General features: G+C 45.9%; 1 non-coding gene across 1 annotated transcript; it reads left to right on the top strand.

Annotated features, from left to right (window-relative positions):
- The first annotated feature begins 4129 nt into the window (after positions 1-4129).
- Positions 4130-4204, top strand: Trnat-ugu (transfer RNA threonine (anticodon UGU)). The gene has a single exon. It is a non-coding gene; the product is annotated as a tRNA-Thr (tRNA).
- The last annotated feature ends 7784 nt before the right edge of the window (positions 4205-11988 follow it).

The following is an 11988-nucleotide window of genomic DNA, read 5'->3' as shown; positions in this document are numbered from 1 at the left end:
TGACAAAGAAAAGAGTACACAATTTTATGTTATCGATTCAAACACATTTACAGACGATCAACAATGTAACATTAAATAAAGCAAAATAAATAAATAAATAAATAAATCCATACAGCATAAGAGCTGTGGTGTTACAACTTACGTACGTTTAAAGAGCTACCCGACGTCTCACCATAAGTCGCTACCCACGTCAAAACAGCTCGATCCTCGTCGGCATTACGTAAACAGATGACTACATCGTCAGCATAGGCCGTGCAACAGAATCGGTAGCGATCTATGGACAACCCTACCAAACGTTGTCTTAGTCCACATAGCAAGGATTCCAAGGAAAAGGCGTACAAAATTGCTGATAGAGGGCAACCTTGACGTACGGATCGACCTGTTTTTATCGATGGAGTGAGTCTGCCATTGTACATAATCCTGGACGAGGCACCCCGCAGAAGGCGCATCACTACCGTGATAACGGCGACTGGGAAACCCATATGGTGGAGAACGGCCGTAAGGAACGAATGGTCAACCCTATCAAAAGCTTGACTAAAGTCCAAAGACGCAAGTGCCCCAGAGAGGCGTTGTGCCTGGGTAACGGCGATCATATCCCTGTAGCGGCATAAAGCCGTGCGGATATTATTATTCCCTCCCAAAGATGCTTGGTCTGGCGACACAACATATTGGGCAACGTTTTTAAGTCGTGCCGCCAAAAGGCGAGTGAAGATTTTCATATCACTGTTAAGGAGGGTGAGGGGCCGATAATCACTGATATTGTTGTCACCATGTGGCTTATGTACAGGAATAATAATTCCTTCCATGAAAGCGTCCGGCACAGGTACTTCCGGAGACATCAGTTCCCGACAGATGGAGGTGAAGATGGACTCTAACAAATCACGGAAGGTGCGATAAAATTCGAAGGGAAGACCGTCGGGTCCTGGGGAGCGATTGATGGTTCCTGCCCGGATCGCATCGCGGACTTCCTCATCAGTCACTTCTGACATCAAGTCAATTGCCGCATCTCCTGGGATACCACCGAAGTTGAGCTGTGCGACTTCCTCTATCAACTCTGGGGAATGTGGAATTGCGGCGTATAGCTGCTGGTAGTGGGCGTGAAGCACATTCCCTATTGCAGATTGGGTTACGTAGCGACGCCCTTCTTGATCTGTTAGGACGTGAATCAATTTTCGGCGTCGATTTTGGCGTTCTTGGATGATATGGTACATCAACGGATTTTCATGAGGCAAGCGATCAGCAGTACGAGATCGTACTATCGCTCCTTTCAAATGCCTTCGCATGAGATTGGAGATTTGGGCCTTAGCATGGTTCATCCTTATATGGCGCTCAGGGGAGGCTGGCATCGTGGAGCATTCTCGTAGGATCCTGTAATAAAAGTCCATAGTGCTCTTCCTCCAGGTGACAACATCTTTGCCATACCGGATCAAAGTTTTTCGAAGAGCAGGTTTTGCACACTGGATCCACCAGGATATGGTAGACGGATACGTGGGTCGGCGTCTATTACATGTGATCCAAGTGTCTTCTATTAGAAATCGACAGTCAGGTGAATTAAGAAGTGCCGTGTTCAGTTTCCATAAACCACGTCCGTGCCATACTGCCTGTCTTGTGAGAACAACATCACAGAAGTAAGCCTCATGATCTGAGAATGCAACAGGCCAGATTTCAGCCTGTCGAGTGTGTTGAATTAGGGATCGCGAGATGTAGATGCGATCCAGTCGGCTAGAGGAATGCGCAGTGTAGTACGTAAAGCCCAAAAGATCACCGTGAACATGTCTCCACGTGTCAACAAATTGTAGCCGCGTGACGACTGTTTCCAGAGCTGCACATGGTGAGTGACGCGGCAATTGATCCTGAGGTCATGGGTGCAGTTGAAGTCTCCACCTATGACCCAGTCATCGTGTGGTCCCATAAAAAGGGGTGTAAATTCATTCGCGAAGAAGGCATTGCGTTCACGACGGTAGCTGGAGCCCGACGGCGCATAAATGTTGACGATGCGTACACCAAAGAGAGTAAGGGCCATACCTCTGCCGTTGGGGAGGTATAGGACATCTACGGCAGGAAGACCTTCGCGTAAGATGATGGCAACACCACTACCGGTGTCCGAAGCGGGAGAAAGATGCGCCGTGAAGCCATGTGGTGGTGAAAAATCGGCGACTTGCACTTCCTGAAAAAGCGCAATATCTATGTCCGCATCATAAATCATATCGCGGAGCAGCGCTAGTTTGTGGGGCGCACGAATGGTCGCGAGGTTAATCGTTGCGACACGATAATGTTGGTGTTGGAGTCCCACAGGTACAGGTGGGGCTTCTTCTTCAGGAGCGAGAGGTCGTCGATCTTGCCGGTCCGCTGAAGAGGCTGCTATTGTGGAGAGTTTGCGGGCGCGGGCGCAACCGATGGGGGCGCCCCGTCATCAGCACCGTCCACCCCAGTCCCGTCGATCTCCACGTCGTCTGCCCATGAGACTGATTCTGCGGTAGGGCATCGGCCGTGCATATAATCCACGTGGAGAGGAGATGTAGTTTTCGTCTCATCGGATAGGCTCTCTTCAACGTCGACCTGTGGGGACGACGGCGCCAGTAAGGAGGGGTGGTCGTTCCCAGTGCTCGCCTGTGGCGGGTCGTTCGCATCAGACTGTTGGTCATCAAAGAGCGGTTTGCCGTCCATCTTCGGGTCTGCATCCCTGGTATCCATCCGTAGAATGGATTCATCAGGGGGTGTACGGCTACGTTTCTTTCTCTTTCGTGTCGTTCCTTGTTTTCGAACATGTCGTTCAGAGTCTGATTGCGGGTGGCTTTCGTCTGACTCCTGACCAGTCTGAAAGAAAGCAGAAGTAGGTACCACTCCCGGATCAACGTCCATCTCAGTAGCATTTTCAGTCACATTGCTGCGAAGATTCGTCAGGTCAGGATTTGGCGTCTGTGGCACCTCAGAATGATTCTCAGTAGCGATTGCATCTACCTGATCAGACGATGTCAACGAAGCAGGAAGACCCTGTGGAGAGGTGCTACCTTCCTTGGCAACCTTGGCATATGTGACAGGGATCTGAGTGATCACCGCTGGGGACGCTTCCTCTCCGACCGGCGTCTGAATCAGGCGGCGTCGCATGCAGGCGGATCTGACGTGGCCTTCTTGTCCACAACCCGCACATGTTCGGGGTTGGCCGTCGTACATGACAATGGCTCTCACCCCGCCAATTGTCAGATATGATGGTATATGTTTTTTCAGTTCAATTTTGACCTGACGCACACGATTAAGGACGTGGTAGGTCGTGAAGGTTTGCCATTTTTCCTCTACGTAACCGATGACGTTACCGTATGGTTGTAACGCAGAGACAACTTCGTCCTTCGGCACTTCAAAAGGTAGTTCATACACCATAATCGTGCGTTGACCGTACTCTGCGAGCTCAAGTGTTACAGCTCCGACGTGACCATCAGAGTATTTGAACTTAAGTCCATTGGCATGGCGGCGAATAACATCTTCACACACCTCGGTGTTTGTCATTTTAATATAAACGACACTACTCATGATCGAAAAATGGATTCCGATAACGTGGTTAGGATCTAAACGAACTTCTTCACGTATGAACGTTTCAACTTCATGTGCACGAGGTCGCGCATGTTCAGCTGGGAAGGAAACTTTAAGGGTCGCACGGCGGTAAGCGCTCGCATGTTGTTCACGGTGGACGAACACAAGCCTTGAAGCTACGGCGCGGAAGTAAACAACGCCTGCAGCGGAGCACTGGCCGGCGCGCGGGGCCGTCCGCACGCTGCCACGGCTGAGAGCCGACTGAAATTTAGGGAATGGCGGGGATCGATCCCGGGAGCGAAGACGTTTTGATTATGAATCAAAGACGCTACCCCTGGACCACGGATACCCTATCCATCTGAGCCACCGCGGGCACAGAGTATAGTGCGTCTGCAGGGATTTATCCCTTGCACGCTCCCCGTGAGATCCACATTCCCAACATGTCCACGGGACTTGGTAGATTAATCTGCCACGAGTAATGAGTATGATGGGCAATCATCAATAAGGCGCACTACGAATGTAGTGGTGTGCACATGTTGGGAATGTGGATCTCACGGGGAGCGTGCAAGGGATAAGTCCCTGCAGACGCACTAACCCCTGTGCCCGCGGTGGCTCAGCTGGATAGAGCGTCTGCCATGTAAGCAGGAGATCCCGGGTTCGAGTCCCAGTCGGGGCACACATTTTCAACATGTCCCAATGAAGTACATCAACGCTTGTTTTCAGCTAGGGTGTCCATTTAATTATCATTTCATTGCTAGAAAAGTAGTTTTGCCTTTACTCAATCTATCTTCTAAGATAAGTCGTAGGGTCAGTTTTGCAACATTTTGACGAACCAAAACTGATCTTCCCCGACGTTGGCTTCCACCAGTTTATCCATTCGTCTGCACAGAATTCGTATCAGTATTTTGCTGCCGTGACTTATTAAACTGATAGTTCGGTAATTTTCACACCTGTCAGTACTTGCTTTCTTTGGGATTGGAATTATTATATTCATCTTAAAGTCTAAGGGTATTTCGCCTGTTTCATACATCTAGCTCACCAGATGGTAAAGTTTTGTCATGGCTGGCTCTACCAAGGCTATCAGTAGTTATAATGGAATGTTGTCTACTACTGGGCCTTGTTTCGACTTAGATCTCTCAGTGCTCTGTCAAATTCTTCACGCAGTACCATATCTCCCATTTCATCTTATCTGTCCTCTTCCATTTCTATAACATTACCCTCAAGTACATTGCCATTATATGGACCCTCTATCTACCCTTTCCACCTTTATGCATTCCGCTCTTCGCATAGAATTGGCTTGCCACATGAGTTTTTGATATTCATACTGGTAGATCTCTTTTCTCCAAAGGTCTCTTTAATTTTCATGTAGGCTGTATCTATCTTACCCTAGTGATATACGCCTCTACATCCTTACATTTGTCCTCTAGCCATCCCTGCTTAGCCATTTTGCAATTCCTGTCGATCTCATTTTTGAGACATTTGTATTCCTTTACGCCTGCTACATTTATTGCATTTTTATATTTTCTCCTATCATCAGTTAAATTCAGTATCTCTTCTGTTACCCATGACCTTATACTAGCCCTCGTTTTTTTTCCTATTTGATCCTCTGCTACCTTTACTATTTCGTCTCTCAAAGCTACCCATTCTTCTTCTACTATATTCCTTCCTTCTGTTCTTGTCAATTGTTCCCTAACGCTCTCTCTGAAATTCTCTACAACCTATGGTTCTTTATGTTTATCCACGTCCCTTAAGACACCAAATTTTTTGCAATTTTTTTAAGTTTTAATCTACATTTTATGACCAACAGATTGTGGTCAGAGTCCATATCTGCCCCTGGACATGTCTTACAATTTAAAACCTGGTTCCTAAATTTCTATCTAACCAGTATATATTCTATCTGAAATCTTCCAGTGTTTCCAGGCCTCTTCCACATATACAACCTTCTGTTATGTTTCTTAAACCAGTTGTTAGCTATGCTTAAGTTATGCCCAGGCCAAAATTCTACCTGCCGGCTTCCTCTTCTTCTTTCATTCCTTACCTCCATTCCATATTCACCTATTACTTTTCCTTCTCTTCCTTTTCCTACTATCGAATTCCAGCCCCCGTCCCCCCGCCATGACCATTAAATTTTCTTCTCCCTTCACTATCTGAATAATTTCTTTAATCGGATCATAAATTTCTTTAATCTCTTTATCATCTGCGGAGCTAGTTCGCATATAAACTTGTACTACTTTGGTACGCGTGGACTTCGTATGTGTCTTGGCTACAATAATGCGTTCCCTATGCTGTTCGTGGTACCTTACTCGCGCTCATTAAACCTACTCCTGCATTACACCTATTCGATTTTGTATTTATAACCCTGTATTCACCTGACCAGAAGTTTTTTTCCTCCTGCTACCGAATTTCACTAATTCGCACTGTATCTTACTTTAACCGTTTTCCTTTTTAAATTTTTTAACCTACCTGCTCGATTAAGGGATCTGACATTCTACGCTCTGATCCGCAGAACACCAGCTTTGTTTCTCCTGATAACAGCGTCCTCCTGAGTAGTCCCCGCCTGGAGATCGAATGGGGGACTATTTTTCTTCCGGAATATTTTAAATAAGAGGATGCCATCAGTATTTAACCATACAGTAAAGCTTTATGTCCTCGGGAAAAATTACGGCTGTAGTTTCCCCTTGCTTTCAGCTGTTCGCAGTACCAGCACAGCAAGGCGGTTTTGGTTAACGTTACAAGGCGAAATCAGTCAATAATTCAGACTGTGGCACTGCAACTACTGAAAAGGCTGCTGCCCTCTTCAGGAACCACACGTTTTTTTGGCCTCTCATCAGATACCCCTTCGTTGCTATCTGTATCGCTGAGGCATGTAAGCCTGCCCCCAACGGCAAGGTTCATGGTTCATGGGGGGAATAGTACATAAGCAAATGAATAACTTAAGACTGAAGCCTTTGAGACTCAAATAAGAGGTGAACAAGCTGCAGCTACACTGAAGAGCCAAAGAAACTGGTAAACCTACCAGATATCGTGTACGACCCCGCGAGCATGCAGAAGCGCCGCAATACGACGTGGATTCAACTAATGTCTGAAGTAGTGCTGGAAGGAATTAACACATTGAATCCTGCAGGACTGTCCATAAATCCGCAAGATCATGACGGGGCGGGGATCGCTCCTGAACAGCACGTTGCTAGGCACCCCGGATATGCTCAATAACGCTCATGAGTGGGAAGTTTGTTGGGCAGCAGAAGTGTTTAAACTCACAAAAGTGTTCCTGGAGCCTCTCTGTAGCAATATTGGACGTGTGGGGTGACGCACTCTCCTGTTAGAATTGTCCAAGTCCGTCGGAATGCACAATGGACATGAATGGCTGCAGGTGATCGGATAGGATGTTTACTTGGATCTTATAATTAGTAAGAGTGGCTAATTCGAAATTGAAGTTTTCCATTTCGAAGGCAAAGGCAAAGAATTAGCGCGTTCCCTGGGCCTTGAGAATTATTATGGAAAATTCGTGAGAGTATCTGCAGATATATCACGACTGTTTACACAGTCTCTGAGAATTGGTATCAAATATGTGTGGTCAGAAAACGTTTGACGAGTTGAAGGAAGTATTGACACTGAGACCACATCTTCAGAAGGAAATTATAGTACCACGTGAAGCGTCGAACTATTCTTTTGTGTGTATTTTGAGCCAATAGGTCGATGGATAAGAACACCCTAAAGCTTTGCGTCGACACAACTGAATGGAGCAAAAAAAAAAAAAAAAAAAAAAAAAAACTATTTTATTAGCGAGATTGAGATTTTTAGCATGGTGTAAGATTTTACGTATTTCTGGTGTTACTTTTACAGAAGAAAGTTTTAAGTAGTGGCGGGTCTTGCTGCTTGGAAATGGTTATTAGGTTTGAAAGACCGATAGAGTAGAATGACGAATAGGGAAACTGTAGAGTGGCATTCCACATGGATTACGAGGAACAAGAGCCGCGGTTTAAGCAACGCACATACACTATGACAAGTAACTAGAGAGGTTATGGACTATGCGAGACCACCACCTAGCACTAAATCGGGATTCAGAGGCAGTTCAAGCATGAATAAAAGTATTGGATGTGAGAATAACGCTAACAAGACCTTTGCAATCACTGGGGGCAGTATCTGAAATGCAACGACCTTGTAACAAGCCATTCATCAGGCACTGAATGGGCAACTGAGGCTGGTTCTGTTGCCATCCGAGAAGTATCTGAAGGGTTTGAGAACGGCATAGCAAGAACTGCCGCCGGAACTACAGTTAATAGCAGAGCCTAAAAGTCAAAACGTCTCTTTCTACTGTCACGGAGCAGCCATGAAAGTAAGAACGGATGTGTCATTGAAGCTACCAGTGGAGAACAGGCATGCATTGCGTAGATGTTATACACTGCGCACCTATGCAGTAAGGTTATGAACAGTACGGAAGTTTGTTAAGATAAAAGAGGGTGCTGTGTTACTAATAGCGAAAGACAAGGATCAGCATGTGGCAACGAACGACTGAGAGAGAGCTACAACAATGCCGAAGTGGTGTGGTCGCCGTAAGACCTACTCGTGAAATCCAAACGGGAGGAAACCCATGTGACATGCATTTATTCGGGGACCAGACAAAGAGTCATCAATGCCGAAAGGAGGCGATGGAACCGAAGCCGTACTTCTAGCGAGAGGGTCGGTATTGGATATACTCAGTCTGCGACGATGTAATAGTAAAGGCAAGTTTTTACGAACAAGGGAAGCCGTCGAACAGTAGACGGTAGACGACAGGTAACCATGATCTTTAGTGTCACAATAAGTAGCGTCGTAGTGACTACGATTTTACTTTTCATAGCTTTTATTTCTTCGTGACAACGGGCTGTTCAGCAACCCAGTCTGTGTAATCCAGGTTCCAGTGGGCTGGATCCCCAGCAAGCTTGAGAAGGAGGGTAAATATATTTAAAATGTATTTATTAGATTTGAAGGAGATTTGGAAACGCAGATAAAGCCTTCTAGGAGCAAAGATACACAGTGGACAAAGATAAATTAGACTAATATTCTGAACTAATTACAGGTAGACAGCCATACAGTTTAATATTATGCTAGAGACATACAGCTACGAGTATATGCTGAAAAAGAGTGTTTCTAAATTCTTTTTTTCTTTTTTCCATGGAAACTCTCAAAGTTCCATGTTTAAGCCAACGTTATTGACATTCTACCTTTTCATCATTTACGTCTACATATGTGCAGCCCTCTGCCGCTAGAGGGCACCGAATCGTAACATGTGATAATACGGTATGTCACGTAACTACTTCGGTGCATGAGGAACACCGAGCTGTAATCAAGTTTCGAATTCGAAGAGTTCGTCCACACATTTACAATACTGGCCATTAAAATTGCTACACCAAGAAGAAATGCAGATGATAAACGGGTATTCATGGGACAAATATATTATACTAGAACTAACATGTGATTACATTTTAACACAATTTGGGTGCATAGATCCTGAGAAATCAGTACCCAGAACAACCACCTCTGGCCATAATAACGGCCTTGATACGTCTGGGCATTGAGTCAAACAGAGCTTGAATGGCGTGTACACAAACAGCTACCCATGCAGCTTCAACACGATACCACAGTTCATCAAGAATAGTGACTGGCGTATTGTGACGAGCCAGTTGCTCAGCCACCATTGACCTGACGTTTTCAATTGGTGAGAGATGTGGAGAATGTGCTGGCCAGGACAGCAGTCGAACATTTTCTGTGTCCAGAAAGGCCTGTACAGGACCTGCAACATGCGGTCGTGCATTATCCTGCTGAAATGTAGGGTTTCGCAGGGATTGATGAAGGGTAGAGCCACGGGTCGTAACACATCTGAAATGTAACGTCTACTGTTCAAAGTGCTGTCAATGCGGACAAGAAGTGACCCAGACGTGTAACCAATGGCACCCCATACCATCACGGCGGGTGATATGCCAGTATGGCGATGACGAATACACGCTTCCAATGTGCGTTCACCGCCATGTCGCCAAACACGGATGCGACCATAATGATGCTGTAAACAGAACCTGGATTCATCCGAAAAAATGACGTATTGCTATTCGTGCACCCAGGTTCGTCGTTGAGTACACCATCGCAGGCGTTCCTGTCTGTGATGCAGCGTCAAGTGTCAACGCAGCCATGGTCTCCGAGCTGATAGTCCATGCTGCTGCAAACGTCGTCTAACTGTTCGTGCAGATGGTTGTTGTCTTGCAAACGTCCCCATCTGTTGACTCAGGGATCGAGACGTGTTGCACGAACCGTTACTGCCATGCGGATAAGATGCCTGTCATCTCGACTGCTAGTGATACGAGGCCGTTGGGATCCATCACGGCTTTTCGTATTACCCTCCTGAACCCACCGATTCCATGTTGTGATAACAGTCATTGGATCTAGACGAACGCGAACAGCAATGTTGCGATACGATAAACAGCAATCGCGATAGGCTACAATCCGACCTTCATCAAAGTCGGAAACGTGATGGTACGCATTTCTCCTCCTTACATGAGGCATCACAACAACGTTTCACCAGGCAACGCCGGTCAACTGCTGTTTGAGTATGAGAAATCTGTTGGAAACTTTCCTCATATCAGCACGTTGTAGGTGTCGCCACCGGCGCCAACCTTGTGTGAATGGTCTGAAAAGCTTATCATTTGCACATCACAGCATCTTCTTCCTGTCGGTTAAATTTCGCGTCGGTAGCATGTCATCTTCATGGGGTAGCAATTTTAATGATCAGTAGTATAATACCCTCTCCTTCAGCATGACAATGCCAGAAAACGCAAGAGTGCCGCGGCAAACGCAATAATCTGACGCCTTGGGTTCACTGTCATCGATCATCCTACACACAGTCATGACTTGGCCGATTCGATTTTCATCTTTCCCCAAAAGATAAAGAACACCTTCGAGTGCTTCACTTTGATAGTGATGAAGCGGAGCAAGCAGAAGTGAGATCTTAGCTCTGTAAACAATGTCGAATATTCTGCAGTAGTGGTTGCACTGTGCTGCGATAATATACGATCGTTGTTATGTCACTACTGTTCTCTGAAGTCAGAGACAGTCATTACACACACCTTTGACAAAGTTGCCTTGCTTATGCACCATGTGCGTCTTTTGCTGATAGTATGCCCCAATGGTGCTTATGTAGCATCTGTAGCAGCTTATATTTATGCACTGCACGAGTAGTCACTTGTGTCTTGCCTTATTCTGAATGTACCAGACAAAAACCTTTGTAAACCTAAGTGCGTGCCTCATGTTCCTATAAGAATTATTCTCTGTTCCATTAAATAACTTTTTGTCGTTAGGCCACTTTGTTTGATGAAAAACTGCATTTCAAGATCAAGAAGAGGTGAATGAACATAAGAAGACTGTAGTTTTCAGGGTAGATTCGGTAAGGCAACATGTACCACGCAGGAATACTCTACTAAATCAGTTGGCGGACAGCCAAACATGATGGTACTTCTAGGGTACTCTACTAAAAAAAAAAGGAAGTTGACAGACATAGTGTTAACCGGTCCTTATTAACACTGTATCCAACCCAGACGAAATGGTATTATGTATTAGTGGTATATTAAAGCTGGGGAAACGTATTTCTTCAAACCCGGAACTTGTTAAAGTGGTACACCACACATCATAATCCTTTACTGAGGCAGATAATACCTATATAAAACTATGTGTTGAGCAGACTTAAACCATTACCTGTTAAAGACATTGAATGTAAAGTATACATACACATCAAAAAAAGTTTTGCATCACTACGGTTCTCAGAACTCCTGAAGATAGATGTTGACTGTGAATATTGCACTACAGACGTAGTCTCTTTGACTGTTCAGTGATGTCACTAAACCCGCCCAAAGTTTTAAACAACATTGCATGAGCAGTGCCTAATAGACGGAGGGGGTCCAACAGACGATCAGTTCCAATCATTCTACCAGGAAGGAGGCACACGGCTCGTGTTGCCTGTAGTTCAACCATGCCTAGACGGCCGATTCCGCGGTTCGATCGCGTCCGCATTGTTACTTGGTGCCAGGGAAGTGTCCATGCGCCTCTGAGTGAACCAAAGCGATTTTGTTCTGACATGGAGCAGATACAGAGAGACTGGAGCTATCCATGACATGCTCACTCAGGCCGTCGAGGGCTAATACTGCAGTGGATGACCGCTACCTATGGATTATGGCTTGGGAACCCTGACAGCAACGCCACCATGTTGAATAATGATTTTCGTGCAGCCACAGGACGTCGTGTTACGACTCAATCAGTGTGCAATAGGCTGCATGATCGCAACTCCTCCCAACGCGCATGACGAGATCCATCTTTGTAACTACGATACCGTGCAGCGCGGTACAGATGGGTCCAACAACATGCCGAATGGACCGCTCAGGATGGGCATCACGTTCTCATCACCGATGAGTGTCGCATATTCCTTCAGACAGACAA

This window comes from Schistocerca cancellata, chromosome 6, assembly GCF_023864275.1.
Source record: "Schistocerca cancellata isolate TAMUIC-IGC-003103 chromosome 6, iqSchCanc2.1, whole genome shotgun sequence".
Classification (NCBI taxonomy): Eukaryota; Metazoa; Arthropoda; class Insecta; order Orthoptera; family Acrididae; genus Schistocerca; species Schistocerca cancellata.
Note: the sequence above shows the minus strand (reverse complement) of the source record. Positions and strands in the feature narration are given on the sequence as shown.